The 25,660-nt window shown below is 42.1% G+C and overlaps 1 protein-coding gene across 1 annotated transcript in view; it reads right to left on the bottom strand.

Moving 5' to 3' along the window:
• The window catches only part of atp10b (ATPase phospholipid transporting 10B), a 253,609-nt gene that overhangs the window by 184,186 nt on the left and 43,763 nt on the right, over positions 1 to 25,660 (bottom strand). The window lies entirely within an intron of this gene.

The following is a 25,660-nucleotide window of genomic DNA, read 5'->3' as shown; positions in this document are numbered from 1 at the left end:
CCTATCAGAGTCAATGCAGACTCAATGGGCTGAATGACCTCTTTCTGCACTGTAGTGACTCTATGATTCTAAAGTATGAGAGAGAGTAGATGAGGGTAGTGCGGTCGATGTGGTGTGCATTGTTACATTGGAGGAGCATGCAGTTTATCCAGCCCCACTATTGGTCACACCATTAGTTTAAAAATGTAATTTACTCACCAAAATTGTTAATTATTTAATTTAAAAACAGATCACTGTGGATGCTGGAACCTGAAACAAAAGCAGAAAATGCTGGAAAATCTCAGCAGGTCTGACAGCATTTTTGGAGAGAGAATAGAGCCAATGTTTTGAGTTTGGGTGATCCTTCATCAGAGCAAAGTTAATTGTTTACCTTTGCTGCTGCTGTTAAACCCAGAATAAGAGACTTTCAGGCAACTCAGAATGATCGATTTATTATTAAACAGATCTTTGTTTTAAGACAAGTTGCACGAACTGGTATAGTCACAATTGTACTCTGGAAGTATAACTATCGAGGCAGGCAGACAGAGACGTTGTTCTTGATGGGTGGGTTCTGCAATGGGAGTAGAAAATGTCACACATAGTGCAAAGTCGCATTTTCCATCAGTATGAAATCTTGCCACGGTCAACCCCTCCTCCTGTCAATAATGCCTGTGTTTCCCACCACTGAATGCTGAGAACCTCATTATCAATCCCATTCACCCGAATATCATAACATTCTTCAAAAAAAAATCTATCCATGGTGGTGTGATGTCAGAATGGAGCAAAGCACAACTGGCTTTCAAAGGCGAGCACGTCTCCAAGAGTAGCTCAGAAATAAGTGCAGTAGTCGCAGAGCTGCTCCACGTAGTCGGGGGTCGCATAGAAGGGAGGGATTAAACGTCAAGGGGGAATCAAGGTTTGACCCAGGGGTATCTGAGTTTGACTCAGGAGCCAGCAAGGCTCGAATTGTGGGACTCCAGGTTTGACTGGAGAAACCGGGGTAAAACTGGAATGGAGACCAGGTTATGACTGGAAGGGTACCAGGGTGTTGACTGAAGGGTTGACTTTGGGAGAGAGAGTGGATGATTGACTCGAAGAGATCGGGGGGGGGGGGGGGGGGGGGGGGAGGAGGGTGGGTGGTGTAGGGAAGGATGAGAGAGGGTGGCATTTAACCCTTGGCGTATTGACTTCACAAGTTAATGGCTGCCAGAGTTTGCCTGTACCATTGCCCAATTGAGCAAGCAACTATATCCCCTTAGATAGTTGGCAATGGGCACACAGTCCGAGGAGAGCGACTGGATGCTGAGGTTCATATTGATAAGTGTCCCCATACACCAGGTTGAGCACAAGGAGTGAAGCCACATTCTGCCCTTGTACCCTTATAAAAAACTCATTATGCACAGACAAATTCCATCTGAGTCTCCTGGCAGCTGATCGGTCTGCCCACGGTCAGCTGCCAGGTTCAAAAGTCCCAGTGCCGCACTCAAACGTCAGTCCAGCACACCCGTCTTCGCCAGACTGCGCAGGATGTCAGCAACTCAGAGGGAAAGACTAGCAGCCTTAGGAAGAAGTCTGTTCCTCGATTCAATCATCCGAGTTCCAAGCCATCACTATTAGAGATGCCAGTAATCCATTTGGACCTCTATTCGCCGTATCTGGAGTGTTCATCCATCCCCTTCCAGTAAACAATGTAGTATCCTTTGACCCCTATGTTTGTGAGCCATTCATGTAGCCTTGTCAGGTTCCAACTTCCCTCCCCTCAGTCTCTCCTCTGTCTTCCACTGTTTTTCTTCATCCACCTCCTTGTCCCTCTGCCTGCCATTATGAGCCCTCACCTTTCCTTGCATTGCCCTCCTTCCATATTGCCACCCTTGTCTTCATAAGGCTACTCCATTCTCACCTTGCACTCCACCCTGGTTGAACTTTAGACATCTTTTGCAGTGGCTGCACGAGTCTCATAGCACAGTGCTGTCCAGCTCGGCAGTGGTGTGTGGTACCGGCGGAATGAGACACTGAACTCCCCCACCCCAGACACAATACTGATCCAACTCGGTGACTCAGGAGGGTCCATGAGATCAGCAGCACAGTGTTGTCCGTGAAGACTCGCTCAGCACGAAGATGGAGGCAGGAACCAGTCTGCCCTAGAGCAGTGAATCAGGAGCAGCTTAGCACTATAACAGAAAGGCTCTGTTGAACATGCCTTGAAACTTATTGTGAACTGAGAGCTGTCTTGCGTAAGGCACTGTTTACGCATTGGGTTTTAGCCCAGCGTAATTCCACACTGGCATGACACAAGGCTGGAAGGCCTGATGGGACACTAGGGGGCCAGCTGTTTTAATGAGCATTCATGAGATGCAAATGACACTCATGCCACCTTGAAAACCAACCCACCATTTACAGTCCATTGAGAGAATTGCAACGTTTATGCCAGCGGATTTCCAACTTATTGGTCCCCACCACCAGACCCACCACTGGCGAAACGAGAGGATGTTGTCCTGTGTTAAAAGGCGTTACATAAATGTATGTTGTTGTACTCAATAGCCCCAATTTAAAACTAAAACAGCACCCCAGTAACTACCATCCGTCAATTTAGTCATATTTCAGTTTTAGAAATTGAATTCATGGTAATGCACACAACTAGCTTGCTGTTAAAAGCAATATCTTGGTTTCAATTACAGCAGCATAATCTCAAATGTTTGATCCATGTTGTGTTAATTGGGTAGTTGGCAGAAGATAGAGGAAAATGGTAAGACATAGAAATAAAACAGGATAATTTATATTTTAAAAAGTTCATCATTTTCTTCCCTCTCCCTATGCTCATTTATCTGATTAACAAAATAAGAAAAGACTGCCTTACTTATGCAGGTTGCCACCAATAAACACTAGTTACAATGTTTACCCAGTTTTTCGAGAACTCAGAGATAGGTTTGCTGCTGCCACCCTCCCACACATACTCTATATAAAACACAAAAAGTGAATCTTACAAGTATGCACTTCCTTAGTTACAGCCACCATTTGAAATGCATGTACTCATGTACCCACTGTTCAAAGCTACACTATTTTCAGATGAGGTGTTATGCCATTTAGAACCTGATCATTCAGAACAATTGGCAAGTTACATCGACTCTGTTTTAGAAAGCACGTCATCAAATTGCATTATCCGGATTTACTCTGAGGGATTAACCACAGTAAATTTGTTTTTTTTTGAGATTACTTACACTTTTACATAAGCAAGCATTCTCTAGTTCTAATATTCAGGTCACACGCAACCTGTCAGCGATCTAGACTCCGTGGCCCAGAAGAGATCCAAGCCTGCTTGGATTAATCCTGAACAGGAAATTGGCTGTTCAGCATCAATGCTGAAACCCCTTTGTGGCATTACCCATCTCGGCTCCAAAAGAGTGTTGCCATGGATTATGCAGTCAATGGTGACTGAACTACGTAACACTTAAAAACTTGCCCAGAGTCTTTCTATTAGCTTTTACACTGACTAGAATTCCATTTCAGAATCTGTCACTCTCTGCAGGTGATCTGGGATGTGTGAACAGGGCAAGCAACTGTGAATCTCCTTAACCAGTTTACAAAATTCTTAATGCACAGTGGAGAGCCCAAACCAGGGAGTCAAGTCAAAGTGGGACATGAGCATTGGTGGTTGGGCCAGCATTTATTGCCCATCCCTCATTGTCTAAGGGCAGTTGAGAGTCAACCACATTACTGTGGCTCTGGAGTCACATGTTGATCGGATTAGGTAAGGGAGGCAGATTTAATTCCCTAATGGACATTTGTGAACGGCAGCCATATCCCAATTTGTGCATTTAATTGTGCACATGCAGTTACGGAAGATAGCTGTCCAGTTTACTCTTTAATAATGGTAAGCATTGATAGTCTCACCAATATGCTTACTGCAAAATCCATGCCAAAGAAAAGGCAACACCCTGCAGAAGTTTTAGACACAGGACATGAGATAGATCAATGACTCCCAGTTCAGGATTGTGAGGTGTTTGTTTCGCAAATATGTTGACCTATTTACATCTGGAATTGTAATTTACTTCCCCCGCTTATATTTTTAATGATGTAGATTCAAATAAAATCATCTCAAGTTGGAGATCGATCACAGCATAGAAATTAACATGGTAAAATCATCTTGTGCAGTGAAAGGAAATTATGAAAGGATATATTTTCCACTTACTTTCCAATTCCTCCAAAATTACAATATTTAACCTTGGTTCTGAAAATGTGAATTTCCTTTAATGCAGCAACTTTGCATTTCTGCAAGGTGAATCAAAACACTTTCTACCTGATTAATTATTTTTGAAATGCTCTAAAAATTCACGCAGCAAAGTCCTGGGGTGAATAATTGACTGTTTCTAATGGGTGCTGCTGCTGAAAGGAGGGATAATAACTAATACATGAAGAAAGCACACTGCTATGGGCTGAATAGCTTCATCTGAACAAGCAGACAGGGCCTTAATGCCTCAAGTAAAAAGATAGCAGTTCTGACTGCAGCACTTCACTGAAGCATTAGCCTAAATTGTGTGGCTAAGTTGCAGGATGGCACAGTGGTTAGCAGTTCTGCCTCACAGCACCAAGCACCTGGGTTTGATTCTGACCTTGGGTGACTGTGTGGAATTTGCACATTCTCCAAGTGTCTGCATGGGTTTCCTCCAGGTGCTCCAGTTTCCTCCCACACTCCAAAGATGTGGGACTGGGATCAGCAGGGTAAATACGTGGGGTTATGGGGGATAGGACCTGGATGGGATTGTTGTTGGTGCAGGCTCAGTGGCCAAATGGCCTCCTTCCGCACTGTAGGAATTCTATGTTTTGGCGTGCGACTGGTACCCAGTGCCTTCTGACTGCACTAGAGAATCAAATCAGACTTAAAATGTAGGTTTCCATCGAAAGAATACAAAAGCGTTCAGTGAAAAAGAATTCTATTTCTAAAGGAGTATTTCAAATATACCAACTCAGCTTGGAAGTTTGCTGGGTAACTTAAAGTGGAAGTCATTTATTAATATTCCACAATCCTGTCTGAAGCAGCAGAGATGATAATAAGATTACAGCAGACGTTTATGGCTCATTGACCTGCATCAATCACAGTTTTCCACATTATTCAGAAATTGACAAGGAACTGATGTAGCTTTGGCTGGCAAAGAAACATCATAGAGGAAGATTTAAATAAAAATATGGCAATGAAACAGCATGGTTCATGCAAATAAGATAGTACAAAAGTCCAGAGCAATGATACTACATATTGACAAATTGTTGTAACTTGAGCCACAGTCATATGTTGATCTGCAGGGAGAATATAAAATCTCACTCTTAGCCTATCCTCTATAGAAACATAGACATGGAAAATAGGAGCAGGAGGCCATTTGGCCCTTTAAGCCTGCTCCGCCATTCATTATGATCATGGTTGATTGTCCAACTCAATTGCCCTTAACCTGCCTTCTCCCTTCCCATTTTCTTTGATCCCCTTCACCTCAGGTATTATATCTAAGTGCTTCCTGAAAACATATAGGGCAGGATTTTAAGGTCTCATTAAATCTGAGACCAGAAAACCCTGACCGAGATCAACGGACCTTCCCATTGTCCGCCCCTCGCCCACTCCAATTCCCACGGTGGGTAGGCTAGTAGAGAATTCCAGCAACAATGTTTTGGCCACCACTACTTTGTGATAGAGAATTCCACAGGCTCGCCACTCTGAGTGAAGAAATTTCTCCTCATCTCTGTCCTAAACAGTCTACCTGCATCCTCAGACTGTGATCCTTTGCTCTGGGCCCCCCTATCTTCAGGGAACATCTTTCTTGCTTAGTGCTGTTAGGATTTGATAGGTTTCTACGAGATTCCCCCCTCATTCGTCTGAACTCATGCATCTGATAGCATGAGAACATAATGTGAAGAAATTACAATTTAGCAGAATAGTAAGCTCCCTGCACGTATTACATCTGGCTTTCAGCAAAATTAAAGACCTGTATTTATGAAGCACTTTTCATGGCTACAAGACACCCCAAAAGTGTGTTACAGACAATAAAATATGTTCGGAAGCATTGTCCCTGTTGCAATGAAGAAAGAGCAGCAACACATTTGTGCACAGCAAGCAGTGTGCTAATAACCAAATAATCTGTTTTGGGTTGTTAACTGAGTGATAAAGATTGGCCAGGATACCTTCCCACTCATCTTCAAGATAGTGCTTTGGAAACATTTACAATCAGCTGCTCTGACAGAGGGGCCTCAATTTAACTTCTCATCTGAGAGACAGCACCTCTGAATGCAGCACTCCCTAAGCATCACCCAAGATCTTTGTACTCAAATCCTGGAAATGGAACTCGAACACACAAGATACTGACTCAGGGGCGAGAGTGCAACTCTCTTCCTTCTTCTTCCGTTAGGAAAAACATACAAAAGTCCGAGGCCAAATACCAGCCGACTCAAGAACAGCTTCTTCCCTGCTGCCATCAGACGCATCTAGTTTAAGATTTTAAAGTTTAAAGTTTATGTATTAGTGTCACAAGTAGACTTATATTAAAACTGCAATGAAGTTACTGTGAAAACCCCCCAGTCATCACACTCCAGTGCCTGTTCAGGTGCACTGATGGAGAATTTAGTACAGCCAATGCACCTAACCAGCACGTCTTTCAGACTGAGGGAGGAAACCAGAGCACCTGGAGGAAACACATGCCTGACATGGAGAGAACGTGCTGACTCCACACAGACAGACAATGATCCAAGCCAGAAATCGAACCCAAGTTCCTAGCGCTGTGAGACAGCAGTGCTAACCACTGTGCCGCCCTGTGAACTGATGTCAGGCAACACTGGAAATAGCTCAGCATTTATTGCCCATCCCCAGTTGCTCTCAAGATGTTGATGATGAGCCGCCTCCTTCAATCCCTGCAGTCCAAGTGGAGTAGGTACACCTACCATTGTTAGGGAGGAAGTTCCAGGGATTTTTACTAGCAACGGTGAAGGAACAGCAATATTGTTCTAAGTCAGGATGATGTGTGACTTGGAGGGGAACTTGCAGGTGGTGTGGTTCTCAGACATCTGCTACACTTGACCTTCTCAGTGTTAGAGGAAGTTACTATCCGAGGAGCCTTGGTGAGTTGCTGCAGCGCCTCTTGTTGATGGTACACACTGCTGCTGGTGTGTCAGTAGTGGAAGGATCAACTGTTTAAGCTGGTGGTTGGGGTGCCATTCAAGCAGGTTGCTTTGTCCCAGACAGGACCGAGCTTCTTGGAGCAGCACTCATGCAGGTGAGTGGAGGAGTTAGAAGAGCAAGTCTGTCAGCAAATTTCAGCATATAATCCATCGCCATATGTACAGGATTTGACCAAGCCATTGAGGTGTGCCAGAACACTGCAGAGAATTGTAACAATGTTAGCAGTCTAAGGCTGTTGAGCTACTGATCCAATCTGCCAGTCTTTATAACATTTGGTCTCCTGTAGGACTAATCCATCCAGAAAACCCAAAAGCTAACATTTTCCACAGCATCTCATTTATGTGCAAAAGAGATGATCGAGTATAAGGGTCATAAAAATTAATGGATAAATAAGTTCAACTGATTGTTGACAAAAATAAAAGATGTGTAAACTACCCAACAGAAGCAGAGAAGATGCAGAAAAACTAAGTGCTGAAGGAGAAAATAGATAGATGTATAAAAGGGAAATTAAGTTTTGACAAACCAGCTGGAGTTTTCTGAGGATGTAATAAGAGGTTAGGGAGCACCAGTAGAAGCGATGTATTTGAATTTTCAGAAAGCTATTGATAAAGTCTCACATAAGAGGTTAGTGTGCAAAATGAATGGGAATCAGGTTTGGGGTTTCCATATTGGCATGAATTGAGAACTAGTTAGCAAACAGGAAACAGAGTAAGAATAAGTATGTATTTTCAGAGTGACAGACAGCGAATAGCGGGTACTACATGAATCAATGCTTGAGCCCGAGCTATTCACAATATATATCAATGATTTGGATGAGGGAACCAAATGTAATATTTCTAACTTTGCTGATGACACAAGTAGAAATGTGAGTGCTGACAGAGATGTAAAGAGGCATCAAGGTGTTTTAGATTAGTTTATTGAATGGGCAAATGCACGGCAGATGTAGTATAATGTGAATAAATGTAAAGTTGTCCACTTCAGATGAAAAAAACAGAATGTGCAGAGTACCATTTCAATGATGAAAGATTGGGATCTGCATGTCATTAGTGCACCAGATAGACTGGATGCACAAGGACTGATACTTCCTCTGACTGGGATGTCGAGAACAAGAGATTACAGTCTCAGGACTAAGGGTCAGATATTTAGGACCGAGATGTAGAGAATTTTTTCAGAGTGGTGAATCTCTACCACAGAGACTGTGGAGGCCAAGTCGCAGAATATATTTAAGAAGGAAATAGAAGATATCAAGGACTATGGGGAGAGTTGTGGCAGCATGACAGTGAGTTAGGTGATTAGTCATGATCATACTGAACGGTGGAACAGGCTTGAAAGCCGTGAACATTCTTGCTACGTTTCTAATGCTGGGCTGAGGTTTTGTCCAGAATTCTGAATTGCCTCAGCCATTCACAGCTTACTAATCGTATTCATTATACTGGTGTGGAAATGATCATGAAGTGAGAATTATTCTCAAGAGGAACAGTAATCAGAGTTGCCTCATCAGCTTCAGAACAACAATGCTTAACATTTGATGACCACTGGAGTTTCAGATCAGTCATTACTCTGCTCCCTTACCATTTGTAGGTATGAAGCATAGAACTAACTTTTTGCACTGAAACCAATCTTGACCTCACATATTGGAAATATTAGTGATATCCATAATCTTTTAATCCTGATCCTGTCATTACTGAGGAAAGAAATTGGACAAAATGTTGGCTTCCAGCATGATGCTATTCAGTAGCTATAATAGTATAATAGACAGAAAAGAGAATATGCTACATTAGTACCATTAAGAATTATATTTTATTTCAAATGAATACACTTGCACTATAAGGTAAGGTTGTTATTGCAGAAAATAAGTTTTTTTGTTGCACATATTGACAATTTGACATACATGTTCAGACTTAGAACTGCATCAACTCTATACTGAATTAGTCTACAAATGACCACAGCATGGTGGTACAGTGGTTAGCACTGCTGCCTCACAGTGCCAGTGACCTGGGTTCAGTTCCTGGCTTGAGTCACTGTCTGTGTGGAGTTTGCACATTCTCCCCATGTTTGCATGAGTTTCCTCCCACACTCCAAAGATATGCTGGTTAGGTGAATTGGCCATGCTAAGTTGCCCTTTAGTGGCAGGTGCACTAGCTAGGGTAAATGTATGAGTTTATGGGGATAGGGCCTGGGTGGGATTGTGGTCGGTGCAGTCTCAATGGACTGAATGGCATCCTTTTGCACTGTAGGGATTCAGTGATAAGAACATAAGAAATAGGAGCAGGAGTAGGCCATCTGGCCCTTCGAGCCTGCCCCACCATTCAATAAGATCATGGCTGATCTGTCGTGGATCAGTTCCACATTCCCGCCCTTTCCCCATAACCCTTAATCCCCTCTCTTATCAGAAACCCATCAACCCGCGTCTTAAAAATATTTAGCGAGGTAGCCTCCACCACTTCAACGGGCAGAGAATTCCAGAGATTCACCACCCTTTGAGTGAAGAAGTTCTTCCTCAACTCCGTTCTAAACCACCCCCCCTTTATCTTGAGGCTGTGCCCCCTAGTCCTACTGTCCTTTCTGAGCGGGAAGAGTCTCTCCACCTCTATCCTATCCATCCCATTCATCATCTTATACGTCTCAATGAGATCTCCCCTCATTCTTCTAAACTCTAACGAGTACAAGCCTAGTTTATTCAGCCTCTCCTCATAGCTCAACCCCCTCAACTCCGGCATCAGCCTAGTAAACCTCCTCTGCACTCCCTCCAAGGCCAAAATATCCTTGCGTAAGTATGGCGCCCAAAACTGCACACAGTACTCCAGCTGCGGCCTCACCAATGCCCTATACAGCTGCAGCAAGACCTCCCTACTTTTATGTTCAATCCCCCTTGCTATGAAGGCCAGCATCCCATTAGCCTTCGTGACCACCTGCTGCACCTGCAAGCTGGGTTTTTGCGACTCATGCACAAGGACCCCGAGGTCCCTCTGCACCGTCGCCTGCTGCAGTTTTTTTCCACGTAAGTAATAATCCTTCCTACCATTATTCCTACCAAAGTGGACCACCTCGCACTTGCCAACACTAAATTCCATTTGCCAGTTCCTGGCCCATTCATCCAGCCTATCTAGATCCTTCTGCAGACTCTCCACACCCTCTGCACAATTTGCCATTCCTCCAATCTTGGTGTCATCAGCAAATTTCGACACCCTACACTCGGTTCCCTCCTCCAGATCATCTATATAAATGGTAAATAGCTGAGACCCCAGCACCGACCCCTGGGGCACTCCACTAGTCACCAACCGCCAATCCGAATAGCACCCATTGACCCCCACTCTGTGATTCTAGGTATGGGCCAGGCATTTTATTGTGGGTTTCTTCAGATTCACAGCAGCCAAACAAAAGAACTTAAAGGCAACACTGGAAGCTGACAATTTTGAAAGGAAGCTGAATATGTGCTTTTAAAAACAAGAAGATCATCATTCCACAGCCAGGAGAACCATTCCTATTCCACTCAGTTCCATATTAAAAAGTGGGCTCGCCATAGATCACAGGTGGAATTTTCCAGTCCTGTCAACACCTATACCTTACTTGGGGGGCTCACCCATCCCACTGCAGGGGATCGCATTGGCAGGACCGGAAGATCCTGCCAGTGGGAAGGGCTGGAAAATATCACCCACTGCATTACCCTTAGCTGTTATCTCTGTGCCTACTTTAAAGTTGGTGATAGCACCGGCTGATGCCATACCCACCCCCGCCACACCACACACAACCTGCAAGCCCAGCAGCACGATGATCAGAAGGCTGGTAGACCAATCTGCCATGATTTCAGCTTCCCTAACCCGATCCCTCATCCTCCAAACTTGGCCTCACCCTGATTCGGGTTCAATCCAGTTTGCGGACCAGTTTCTACAAAATAAACGTTTTGTCTGCAGAAAGAATGTGGAAAAAGTGAAAGAAGGTGGTCAGAAGGTGAGCAAGGGGAATGTGCGGCACACACAGCAAAGAGTAAGAGAACACGCAGGGGATGAAGGAAGTATGAGAAGAATAAAAATGGTAGAGAAAAAACAGGAGAGATATTTCACCCAATACCCATCTTTGTACAGAGGACACAGCTGAATGCATATCAGTGTTAAAGACTAAAATATCTCTGTGAACCTAGTGACAGTCAATGACAGAAATCATAATTACGGAAACTACAAGGGTACAGTGCTGTCAAGGACATCAACTGCAACTATAACAGCTGCTGTACTATCCTACAGTGAAACACAATTCTATACACAATTCATTAAAAATCATCCATTTTCCTCTGAACTGTGAGTACTCCATGTCTAAAGATAGTCAATTCAATGACAGAACATCTTCTCATTATTACACCTCTGAGCATGTTAAAAGTTAGAGAAGAGATAGCAGAGGTGCTGTTATATAATAAAAAGAATCTTTCGCAAAAGTGGTGCCAGAGGACTGGCAGCCAGCTAATGTGATTCTTGTGTTTAAAAAATAGAAATAAAAAACGTCCAAGGAACTACAGGCCAAACAACTTAATGAGAGTGGTGGGAAAAATAATGAAATTCCTATTTAAAGATGTAATAGACAAAACATTTAAAAAATATATTAAAGTCTAGTCAGCCCAAATTTTAAAAATGCTTGACCAAACTTTTGAATTCTTTTAAGTAGGCACAGAAATGTCAGCTAAGGATAATATAGTAAGTACTGTGGGTAACATTTTCCAGCCCTTCTGAGGGCCTTCCAGAGCCATCAACGGCGAACCCCTGCAGTGGGTTCCCCAGTGGTGGGATGGGCGAGACCCACAGAAGGGTGTAAATATTGGCAGGTCCAGAAGATCCTGCCTGTGGCCAAAAGTCGAGCTGCCTCCATCATTAAAAAACAGAGACGGAGGAAAATCCTGCCAATGTATTTAGGTTTCCAAAAGACTTTTGATAAGATACAAATCTTGTAGACTTGTTACTATTGTAAGCAAATATCATATTTTTCTAATATCACAGTGAGGTGTGTGTGTGTGTGTGTGTGTGTGTGTGTGTGTGTGTGTGTGTGTGTGCGCGCGTGCGCACGAGATTTAATTTAACTGAAAGCAGTTAGACTGCAAGGTTATACATATCTAAAGGGGATAGATGTAAAAGGAAGCATGCTACATTGGGAGGTGAGAAAAGCCAAAAGAGAACATCAGTAAGCAGCATCAATAGAAATTTGCATGAGAAGATAAGGAGGCGAATTGAATTTAGCTATTTTTGATTTGATTTATTGTCACATGTATTAACATAGTGAAAAATATTGCTTCTTGTGCACTATACAGGCAAAGCATACCATTCATAGAGAAGGAAATGAGACAATGCAGAATGTAGTGTTATAGTCAAAGTTAGGCTGTAGAGAAAGATCATCATAGAGTGATAGAAACCCTACAGTACAGAAAGAGGCCATTCGGACCATTGAGTCTGCACTGACCACAATCCCACCCAGGCCCTACCCCCATATCCCTACATATTTACCCACTAATCCCTCTAACCTACGCATCTCAGGACACTAAGGGCAATTTTAGCATGGCCAATCAACCTAACTCGCACATCTTTGGACTGTGGGAGGAAACCGGAGCACCCAGAGGAAACCCACACAGACACAAGGAGAATGTGCAAACTCCACACAGACAGTGACCCAAGCTGGGAATCGAGCCCAGGCCCCTGGAGCAATGAAGCAGCAGTGCTAACCACTGTGGTACTATGCTGTCTGACTTAATGCAAGGTAAGCATTTTGTGTGGAAAGGAAAATTTGCAACTGGCAAAGATTACACCCAAATATAATAGCCAAAATAAAATGGAAGTTTTTTTATTTTGGGAAGGGAACCTTGCAATTCCCCCCCAGCCTGAACAATCAGCAGCATTGGTGTTCTCCCTTTCCCCACACACCGCATCATCAGCATCAGGTGTCTCCCCCTCAGTCCAACCACAAGCATTATCACGTCTCTACCCCCAACAAAATTAAGGTGCACCCCACTCTTGAAGTTTCTGCTGAAGATCTGCTTCCATCATTGCCCTTGGCACTGCCAGGATGGCACAGTGCCAACCTGTGCCTAAGCACCGAATGGACATGTCCCACCCCTCCCCCACCAGCTGGGAGCATCCCTTCAACTGATGATTCTCATTTTTCAGATCTTTGTAAACCTCACCAACATGAGGTTTGAAAATTCAGCGAGGGCAATAACATGTCAGGGGGCATGCTAATGATATTAAAATGTACTAAAATGAGGTTCTCGCCCCTTTGTGGGTGTGGAGCATGAACCTTATTATGTCACCAGTGGCATGCAGAATTAGATGAGTGCAGACATCCAAGTGTTGTAGAACTGGATAAGATCATGGAGGGGTGAGATGATGAAGGGCTTTGAAAATAATGATAATAATTTTAAAATTAAGGCAATGCCTTAAATTGAGAAACAAAATCTCGCCAGCAAGAACCTTGTTCCCTGATTCTTGCAAGATTTTGCACCCGTGTCGTCATTCACATTGATGGTGCATGCAGTATCATCTCCATGGAGTGAGAGGGAGAAGTCCTGTGAAATATTTCCCCTATATTAACGATAGGTATCTTGTAGTAATCTTACTGACATTTTTATAAGTTGGAAATCAATAGGGACTATTGCATGAAAAGGAAGTATTTAGTTCAGTGTTTAACTGAGCAGTAATCTTGTAGAACTACTTTTAATTGTGTAAATGCAATCTTGTGTCTTTAAGCTTTCTTCTCTTTCAACAAGTGTTTTAACTTAATATTTCTAAAAATGATTTTGTAATTCTGACTTCTGAACACATGTCTTCTCACAATACAATACAGATTGCAAATCATTCTTTTGGAATTTAGGCAACCCAGCAATTACCACCTGCCACATCATTGGGGTTCTTTGTGGGATTTAGATAAAATTCTGGATGCAAAATATCTTAAATAGAGGATCACGTAATGGGACAAGCAGAAAGATAACAAAATTCAAGTAAGTCAGGTACAAAAATAAAAGTTATGCCCAGGATAAAGCATAAAAAAAAACTTCCTTTGAGCTTGACAATCTTAGCAGGTCTGACAGTATCTGTGGAGAGAAAACAGAACGAACATGGAGTCTGGGAGGACTCTGTTTCAGATTCCAGCATCCACAGTAATTTGCTTTTATAATTATTCATGAAGTTCCCCTGGAATCAAAAGTGCACATACTGACCAATCATGATTAGAAAGTTAAAAGGATTCTTCATCAGCCATATCAATGTCAAAATTCAAAGTCGCATCAACAGACTGCAGCAATTTTTAATCAACATTGCACAGTCAATTGAGTTGTAACTGGCATTTCCCATCAGTCAGTGAGCCATGTCAATATGAAGCAAGGAATTCATCTCATAAGAGGGGTCATGAGCATAAAAGTAATTAAATATTGCTAACAAGCTCAGTTATCAAGGGATTGATTTGTTTTTAAAACAGCAAATAGGCAAAATAGAAGCATCTTGCTCTTGTAAATCCAAAGGGGCTGCAATGAAGGTCACCGCACGTAAAGTTTTGAGTTGGAAAGGCCAAGTTTGGAAATTTCTATCATGGGAAACCGGATGCCAAAACTTGCAAAAGTGGAATTATTTCCGTGTAGGCACTAGAATGTTGCGTTTCAATCTTATTGGAATAAAGGCAGTTACATAAAAAACTTCACATTTCCCCTCAGCCAGTTGTTTTGGAAATAACAATGGCCACATATATTTATATAGCACCTTTAAAATTGTAAAACTTTGCAAGATGCTTCACAGGAACATCAGACAAAATTTGACAGGGGACCACATTTCCTCAAGTCCTGTGGGGACAAGGAATGTTTGCCACTGTGGAGGCCAATGGAAATCCACACCATGTCTTCCAATCTCACCTTATTAATTATGTATCCAGGTGCTGAGCACTGTCTTCCATGCAGGGGTGGACCTGATGTCACACAAGCTGCCATATATTCAAGCACCATTTTTGAAAGGTGACTGCAATCCTTACTGTCAGCACCTACCATAGGGGAAATGTCACAAAGGGGAGATAAAGGATCAGGCGCCTATGTTTAGAGATGCTTCCCTGCAAGTCCTCCTCGACCATGTCGAGGTCAGGATGGATATTCTATACCCAGCCGATGGTAGGGGGAGGCATGTCAAGGAAACAAACACTGCATGGGTACAAGTGCACCCTAGCTATGACTGTAACAGTACATCCTGCACCTTCTTCTCTCTTTTTCCCCTATGAACTGTATGCTTTGTTTGTATAGTGCATAAAAATATACTTTTCACTGTACAAATACATGTGACAATAATAAATTAAATTCTTGATCCTGGAAGGGATGGAAGAGTTTCCCCCTGTCTAGCCCCCTCAGTTTTGAATACCTAATTCAAATCTCCTCTCAACCAGGGTAATGCTCTAATGATGCAAAGATGGCTAGACTACATATCATTCACCTATTCCCAGCTGAAAGATGCAATCCTGTCAATCTTCTGTAGCGACACAATCTGCAATTACCTCCAACAATCCTACTTACTGTAAAACATTAATGAGGATGTTAAGCAGTACACTTTAAAAAAACATACTTAAAAAGGAAAGGTCAGCAGTTGAATGGTAAGAGTGCAATTAGATCACCATACAAATTATGGCAAGAAAAGACTATTACGTAGGTTTTGGCAAGTTACTTAAGTTTCAAGATGAATTAATCATGACTATTTGGCAATTCGCAGGTGGACAAATGCAGAAAAAGAATTTGCAGGAGCGTTAGAATAACTGGAGATAAGCTGGTTTATCAATTGGTTAAGAGAGGTGAAGTAAATAGATATCATTAAAAGGCATACACCGTGGTAAGTGTTACTATGGTAACTTGCTGGCCTCTTGCCCAATGTAATTTTATTGTTTTTCTTGAATGTCTTCATGCTCCAGAATGTAATTCCTTACTGCAGACTGGCTGATAAATGGAGTCAGGCTTCAGGTGCATGGGTACTTTTTCTTGATGTAATTTTTTTCCAACTTGTGAATCAACAAGGGTCCTATAATCAATACGCCTGCCCTTAAGGGGGCATTGAAAGCAATTCATTGGCCAATTGGATATAAAATCAGGGCCAAAGCACTAGTTGAAACAGACTCCATCAACTTGATGGCACGCAGCAAATACTGACAGATTCAATTACCTCACTTGGATAACAGGTGGACAGGAGAAGTACCATATGCCATGGTTGTCAATGCCAAATAACTCTTAAGAGACAGCTAATTCAAAGAGCAAAGAAGGAAAACTTTTGCTAATTTCCATTGAAAAAAAAAGACAAAAACAAAAAAAAAAGCAACAGCAATTTTCAGCCACTGGGATGAATACTCAACCATATCAGAAATCCACATTTATTGTGACATCCTTTTATCAATGCAAGCTGATGGAAATGCAGCAAACAACCTATTTCAGATGGGGTGTCTTCACTTGGCTCACCTTTGCTGACAGCTGAAGAGGCCAGTTCACACGAAGCAATCAGGTGTTGCTACTGGTTGTTGTTTTAAGCATTGATGTCTTTGCCAAGCCACTGTAGCCTCTGGTCATAATGGTGGTGTAGGTTGGCCCACAGAAGATGATGTCGCTGTTTTCCTCTGTTGTCAGCTAGTGACTCCCAGGTGCAACACACGATTCACATCATGCTTACAAGCATCCTTGAAACAGAACTTCAGGTGTCCCACTGGTCACCTGAATCTGCCTAGCTCACCATACAAAAGGTCCTTGGATATCCTCTGGAAGTGCCCAAGCCAAAGCTACCTCTGATGAGTGTTAGCGAACATGGGAACTCTGCCTTTTGAGAAAATTGCCATGTTTGTGATTTTGTCCTGCCAATATATACTCAATGCGCTGCAGACACAAAGATGAAAATTGTTGATCTTGTTTTTTTTTGATAGCCATGAGTCCCCTACGTTGCTTTAGTTAAGAAAGTTCACCAGTGCCTCTATTTTCTCAGAAGACTAAGGAAATTCAGCATACCCATTATGATTCTTACCAATTTTTACAGATGCACTTTAGAAAGCATCCTTTCCTGATGTACCACAGCTTGGTATGGCTCCTGCTCCACCCAAGACCACAAGAAACTATAGGAAGTGTGAACAAAGCCCAGTCCATCACGCAAACGAGTTCTCCCATCCATTGACTCCATCTACACTCTCTGCTGCCTCAGGAAAGCAGCCAGCATAATCAAGGGGCCTACGCAGCCCAATATATTCTCTATCAAGAGAAAGGTACAATAGTCTGAGAACAAGTATCAACAGACTTAAGAATATCTTCTTCCCTGCTGTCATCAGACTTTTGAATGATCCTATGTTAGGATGAAGGGAAAGATCAGCTTATGTGTAAATACAACATTATATTCTGTACCCTATCCTTTCTTTTTCTGCAATATACTTTATGAAAGGTATACTTTGACTGTATAGCACACCTTCTCCTTCACACTGAGAAGTGAGATATCCCTGTAGTTGTTGCAGTATCCGCAGTCACTTTTGTTTTTTGATAATGAGATGATATCTTAAATTGGATGGTGAACCCAAAAGGTAGTCAATTAAGGGGCATGCTCCAGGGAGATAATGTGAAGGGAGTTCTTCCAGCAAGAGTGGGCCTAGAACTCCTTTTTGGTCCTGATGTCGGGGGTCCCAAAACCCACAGTAGAATCCAGCCTTTTGGTTCTTAGTGAAAGTGCTACCAGGCTGAAATATCCCAATAAACTAGCCTTTTTTCCTCTATCCATTTATTTTCCAGTATCCAACACTGTATAAAATACACAATGCAAAGTATGGATATAAATGAAATTGTGCATCTTTTGTAAGAAATTCAACATTGCTTTTCTAAGTGTACCTAATTAGCTCACTCATACTATATCCACAACAACCATTGAAAATGGATCGATTGTGAATACAGTTACACAATGGAGTGGCGGCACATAACCAGACTTGTGTTTCACACATTCTAACACCCTAATCCAAGTAAAAACAGTACAACCAATTTAGTATTAGCATGCCCTCATATCGGTTTCTAGCTTTCTTTCCATTCCGATCACATTTCATGTCAAATGCATTGTTGTCCCACTGTAGGATGACAGTTCATCGTAGCCACATACTGCCATACTAACCCCTAAATAAAACTGCAGTAGAATGTCCCTTCCCAAAACAATGCCTGCTATATGAAGCATCCGTAAGGTACTGGAGGAACAAATAGTACATGTATGAATAAGCATGTGCCACTTAGCACGGTACAATTGCAAAAACACAACGATCATTTGCCATGCAGAAACTTTTTATAACTACATGCAGAGCAAATATTTTCACTAGTCAATGTTTTGTATGACACTTCACCAAGTTTGTAATGAATACACACATACAAAGGCTGATCCAAACCCTCAATCTGGAAATGTAGCAAAATCTCAACATATCCAATAACAGAAGAATGGATTTAAAATGTAAAAATTAGTTATTGGAGGAACAAAGGATCTTAACAATATAAAAGATTGAAAAAGTAATTTAAATGTTGGAATCAAGTTTCTGGGGGGATGCAAGAGTACGTTCACTAATAAAATGTATTTTAAGTTCATAAGATATAGGAGCAGAATAAGTCCACTTGGCCCATCGAGTCCACTCCACCATTCGATCATGGCGGATATGCTCCTCTTCCCCATTTTCCTGCCTTCTCCCCAAAACCTTTCAACCTCTTAACAATTAAATCAATCCAACACCTCTCTAAATTTACTCACTGATATGTACTATTTTCACACTAAAATCTTCCTTTATTTTTCAAAAGTCTTTGAGTGTATTGTCATCTTCGAAACCCAAGATCATCTTTCCCATAACATGTTTCAATCTCTTAATCCAATTTCCATTCTCCTAACAGCAGCAGCCCTGATCAGAGCTATAATAGAACTCGTCTGATGTATTTTCCCTCTTTGCCCTGCTCCACCTCTGAACATTTTGCAGAGGCAGTAGACCACAGCTCCGTCATCCAGCACCACAGGACTGCCTTCTACCTGGTCCCAGACATGTGGATGCTAAGTTGATAAAGCTAGTCAAGTCTCAGTTCTGTAGATTTTTAGGCACTAAAATAATCATGCAATATGAAAATAGGATGGAAAAGTGAAACGTGTTGTGCAGCCATGACCTTACTAACGGGCAGAGGAGGCTTGAAAGGCTGAATGGTCTACTCCAGCTCCATTTTCTTACGTTCTTTTGCACAAAAGCGGATTTGTAAAGAGTGGTGCGTTTTCTTGCCTCAGTAATTTTACTAAATGTTGTTAAAAGCGACCAGGTGTCCCACTGTGGCTTATTTAGTGACCCTCATGGGCAGGATTATCCGACCACACTCACCTCAAAACAGGAAAATCTCGCCCGGAGGTCAATGGACCTTTGCCCCCACCCCACTACAATTCCTGTGGCGGGCAGGATGGGAAAATTCCCCCTGTGTATCTCAGTGTAGCTCAAGCTGAACATCTTAATCACTCAGCATTCTTGTGTCAAACTGATCCAACTGTTGAAAATAAATGGCTGTCTTTACGTGAAATTCTGTCAGAAATTAAAGTGGCGCTGGAGAAATATGATACAAATCCCTTGTTTTGCTCATTATGATGTGTCAACAATGTCTGTGTTGTTTATATGATGTGATAATCACAACACATGCTCTGTTCTGCTCCTCCTGCAAATTTTAATTTCCACCCCCACCTCTTAAACCAGATTATCCTGAAACATTTTCAAAGTTACATATTGAAGGGGATTGTTGGACTGTGAAGTTGGGCTTTGTGTGTGTTCAGTAAATGCTTATCAGACAGACAGCAATTTGCAAAGTACCATCCCCAACCTTGAATACATTTGCCTAAAGCTAAAAAGATTATCGCTATCTTGGTTGAATGCATTTTGAGAAGCTACTGAAGAAGTATGATGCATATTTTGATCCAATGTTATGAGCAAACTTTTTAATCACCATTTAAAGTTTGAATTTCTGCCTTACTCTGAGATATCCAGATTGACATTTTTTGTTAAGTTAAAACATGGCCAGATCTATTGTTACCAAAATATGTCAGAAGTAAACTGGAGGGGTTAAACTGAGCAGTAGTGAATAGACAGTGCATTTGCCCCTCATCTGATTTTCTTTTCCACTAACTTCAAAAAAGGAAAATGTATTTGTTCTTGTTTCTTGAAATTTCATCTTAAAGAGATGGAGTTTTCAGGTACATAGCTATTAGATACGACATGCAAGAAGGAATCTCAAAGCAAAGAAAGAGAATTGAAAAACGGACAAAGCATCACAGTGCCAGCAGCAGAATAACAATACTGCAGAAAGAATTTGATTTAAAGGACAGGCTTGTAATCATTAAGTAACTGAAGCAAGACTAAGCCAAACATTTTAAATGGTCACAAAAATAACAGAACACCAGATTTTGTAGCCACTTAAGCATGGAGGGGAGAAATAGATTTCAGGATTCCCAACCCCATTCCCAATGCCTGCAATTTTTGCCAATATGGGTTAAGGGTTTTGGATAGTGAGCCCGCCCCCTGCACTCCACACCTGGCAAGCTCCATTGAGGGTTAGGCATCTCCTCATCTCTACAATCTTTTGTGGAGTTGAACATCAGTGATATGCATTCATGGCCCTCAGACAAGTCGTGAATCATAGCCTGGATTCAGAAATGTTTTGAAAGTTCAAACCCATACCGCCTCCTCCCCCCCCACCCCCGATCTCTCACTCTCCATGGAAACTCAATGTCACCTCATACTCCCCCAGCCACTCCCTTTGGCCTCATAGCCTCCATGCAACTCAATGCCAACTTACATGCTGTCACCCAGAATTCACTATATCTATAGCCCATGGGCCGTATATCAACACTGACAGGAAACACATTCGTAAATGTTCTTTGAAAAACAAACTGCTGCTCCTACAACCCTAGGACAATGTCACAGTGACCAATAAAAATGTGAAAGGGAATCAACAATTTAATTCACTTGTCAAAACCCAATTCCTGCTGAGTTCATGCTTTTATTAGCCTGGATTCTCACCAGCCTTTAATATACATGTTTGGCTGAGAGGACAGAGGAGTGCGGGCTAGGGGGTCCAAATGCTTTTATTACAACTGGGATGAATTTCCAGACAACTGTTATGGGCATTCTAACCAACCTGCCCCTGCACTCGACTAGCCCGATGACCACCTAGAATCTGCGTCCGGGATCAATGCTCATGGCTCGATTCTGCTCCTGCTTCCCAAGTGCAAAAATCACACAATCCTGGGCCTTCACAAGAATCTTGCACCATTTTTTATGCTTGTCAGGGGATGTAATGTTGAACCCAGAGATCTGCACGGTTGGATAGCACCATGGCACAGTGGTTAGCACTGCTGCTTCACAGGGACCTAGATTCATTTCCCAGCTTGAATCAATGTGTGTGTGGAATCTGTACGTCCTCCCCAAGTCTTTGTGGGTTTCCTCCAAGTGCTCTGGTTTCTTCCTACAGTCTGAAAGATGTGCTGGTTAGATACATTGGGAGAGAGTCTAGCATGGCCAATGTACCCGAACAGGCGCTGGAGGGTGGTGACCAGGGGATTTTCACAGTTACTTCATTGCAGTGTTGATGTATGTCTACTTGTGACAATAATAAATAAACTCAACTGAGGAGGCTTAGCATTGGGCATTTCCAAGTCAGGGGCATCACAACCGAATGCAATGACATGCTTCCCCAAGCAGTGAAATTCGTCACTACCCACTTTGGCAGCAAAAATCCTACTGCAACTCCAAACGGCCCTATTGAGTTCAGGTTTCACCCAAGCGAGTCCCATGGAACTGTCCAAGATCTCCGACTCAACCTCAGTTCATGACCCACCCACTTTCCCCTGCCGGCAGAAAGGGTTTCTGTCAGAAACGGCCTTCTGCAACCAGGATCCAGTCACTATTTTCAAAGGCCCATGGAATTTGCCTGACTCCCTGAAAACCTGACATTGAACCAAGATGGACACTGCAAGAGTATTCATCATTAAGCTCAGGAAAGTTAAATGAGATTTAGGCAAGGTTGCTAAAAGTGTTTTATTTGGAAGAGAACTCAAAAGCTTTTTCTTTAACTAAACATATAAATTATGGAAAAGTGAGGCTGATTACAGATCAAAAAGGAGATCATCTTCTGGGGATAGAAGACACGGTTGAGGCTCTGGATAAATACTTTGGATGCATCTTCAGTGATGAATAGGATGTTTCCAATGTCATAAGAAAAGAAACATTCATTTGAAAGAGGAACGAGCAGAGCCATTTAGTCGAGTGCTGATGTTTTCATGTCTTCCTGTGGTGATTTTCCCAAGGCTTTGGACCATAAAGTTCTGTTCTTTTTTCAAACAATTGCCTCATTATCCAGCTATACTGAAGAAAATAACGTGTACTTTTGGAGATAGACTGAAAGATTCTCAGTCAAATTTGTTCATAAAAAGTGGTCAGTAGGAGTTATTTGATGTTTTCTAATACATGTGCTAGACCTGACCAATAATTTATTGCACTCAATGTCTCATCATGAAAGATTGCTGGCACTGCACAGGTGATGCAAAATTTGTATGGAGAATTCTCAGAAGGAGAAAAACACTGGCTTAAAAATATCTGGTACTGATCTGAATTGGAATCCAATTTTAAAGGTACACAACATCAATTCAGGCCAGACACAAAAACAGAAAATGCGGAAAAATCTCAGCAGATCTGACAGCAAGAGCATAGAGCTGATGTTTTGAGTCTGGATGACCCTTTGTCAGAACTACTGACCCACATCTCCAACACCCTCTATCCCAGATGGGACTCCCTCCATCCTCATGGGACTGCATCCCCCCCCCCGCCCCCCCCCCACAAGAGAAACTCCCCAACCCAGAGGATTCCCCCACCCCTATGGAGAATTTTCTCTTCCTCGCCAGGTCTGACTCTCATCCTTATTCATCACCCGTCCTGACACCCTCTTCTTCCCCCCATTCTCATTGAAGCCCAATTGCCTAAACTATGTCCGACTGGGAATTGAATAATATGATTGGCTGTACAGTTCAGTTTTGGGATAAACTGTCCAAAGTCTCCGGCTGTAGCTCAGAATGTGATTCATGTCTCACCCACTTTCTCCTACTGACAAAAATGGGGTGTGTCAGATCTCAAACAATGCTGAGACGTAGTGCGAGAGAGAGAGAGAGAGAGAGAGAGAGAGAGAGAGAAAATCTGGTGAAATTGTGCAATGACAATAATCTTTCCCTCAATGTAAAAAAAAAGTTAGTCATCGACATCAAGCAGCATAATGGAGAGCATGCTCCTATCTAAACCAAATGTGGATGAAGTAGAAATGGTTGAGAGCCTCAAGTTTTTAGGTGTCCAGATCACTAACAACCTGTCCTGACCCCTCCACGCAGACACTATAGTTAAGAAAGCCCATCAATGCTTCTATTTTCTCAGGAAACTAAGTAAATTTGGCATGTCTGCTACTGCTCTCACCAACTTCTACCGATGCACTGTAGAAAGCATTCTTTCCGGTTGCATCACAGTTTGATATGGCTCCTGCTCTGTCCAAAGCCACGATAAACTATAAAAGGTCATGAACGAAGCCCAGTCCATCACTCAAACCAGCCTCCCATCCATTGACACTGTTTACACTTCCCGTTGCCTCAGAAAAACAGCCAGCGTAATCAAGGACCCCGTGCACCCTGGACATTTTCTCTTCCACCTTCTTCAATTGGGAAAGGGACACAAAAGTCTAAGGGCACGTACCAATTGACTCAAAAACAGTTTCTTCCCTGCTGCCATCAGACCTCTAAATGGACCTACCTCGCATTAAGTTGATCTTTCTCTACATCCTAGCTATGACTATAACACTACGTTCTGCACCCTCGCCTGTCCTTCTCTATGAACGATATGCTTTGTTTATATAATGTGCAAGAAACAATACTTTTCACTTTATACCAATACATGTGATAATAACAAAATCAAATCAAAATGACCTTCTGCATCTGTGATCCAGCTACCATTTTTAAAAGCCCACGGGGTTTATCTGGATCCCTGAAAATGTCCCATAAACCAAGATATATGCTTTCTTCCCATCATTCCATCCCCTATTAACAATTATTTGAGCCAGATTAATTAACTGCACAACTTTGATTGGTGCAGCACCAGGCAAGGATTGACTCTCAAGAGAGTAGTGGAGAAACTGGTAGTCGCAGCCAACCTAGAACTGCATGATTTGTGTGAAATGTTCTCTTGCCAACGTCTTCAATTTTCTCTCTCATGAGATTCCAAACCGCTTCCTTGATATTGCTGTAGAAAGATGTATCTCAGTGAAAAGATTGCCTTGCCTCTAACTACTCCTGGCCAAGCAAATGCAAAAATACTGCACTGAAGGGGGAGGATAGAGATCAACACATCTTCCTATTACACCTCATGGCAATATATTTTATTCAAATGGAATATCTGAATTTTCCTTAAGCATTGAAGAAATTATACAGGCCTCAATTTTCTCACCCTGCTGCGGTTTTGATTTCTTTCCACAAACCACCATAATGATGTAAAATTTGGTAGAAATGTAAATTCATATTTAAATTCGATTGAAATTTTTTTCTGTTATGCTATTTCCAATTATGTGGGAGAGTATTTTGACTTCTCTCTAATCACAATGCGATAATTAGGATCCTTCTCTAGCCCCCAACATCTGTGCAAGAAACAATAGTCTTTACAGTATTAAACCTTTTTTTTTGCAGTGTCTGAGTGTCAGGATTAGGCACACGACTTCAGATTTCTCCGTTTTAAAATTCCACAGTTTAAAAGGAGGGAGAGAGTTCTCACTTTATGCCAATCATCCCTCTACAACACCATTAACATCTGATAATCCAGTCATTTTATTGCTTTGCTTTTTTGCAGGGTCTTTACCATGAATAAACAGGATGTCTTGTTTTCCTACATAACAGTGACCACATCTGAAAAGTAATTCATTGTTATGAAATGTTTTGGAGATGCTTTTTAAAGGCTTGGAGGTTTGAGTGCTGGAAAGAATTTGGGATAGTAAGGGTAAGCTAGCTGTGGGCCGAAATTCACCGGTGTTCATGCTGGCAAGATTCTCTGATCCCAGCGCAGCACACCCCTTGCCACAGATCTCCTGGCAGCATGGGGTGGCTTCAACAGGAATACCTATTGACAGTGGTGGGATCGAAGGATCCTGCTGCTAGCAAACGGCACACTATCTCCTACTCTGAGAAAAACACTTGAGGGAAGGCCAGAGAATCTTGCCTGTGAGCTTATTCTTACATTTTTTCTGTTTAATGAAATAGTAAATATGTGACAGAAATGGCAAAAGATAGTGAGCTGACTGATTACCAATATATATTAAATTTCATCCCTCCTTTGATATGAAATAAATTCTTATCAATAAATGTCATACCAATGTCTCCTCTCGTTTCATCAAAATTGATGAATAGCTGGTCAGATTTTTTTTGTCCAGATCAGGAACAAGTTTTCCCAAGTTCATTTCCGGTATTGTTTGGATAGAAGACTAATAAATAAAAG

The sequence above is a fragment of the Carcharhinus amblyrhynchos genome, chromosome 13 (assembly GCF_965287045.1).
Source record: "Carcharhinus amblyrhynchos chromosome 13, sCarAmb.v2.hapA, whole genome shotgun sequence".
Classification (NCBI taxonomy): domain Eukaryota; kingdom Metazoa; phylum Chordata; class Chondrichthyes; order Carcharhiniformes; family Carcharhinidae; genus Carcharhinus; species Carcharhinus amblyrhynchos.
This window is presented reverse-complemented; position numbering and strand designations above follow the sequence as displayed.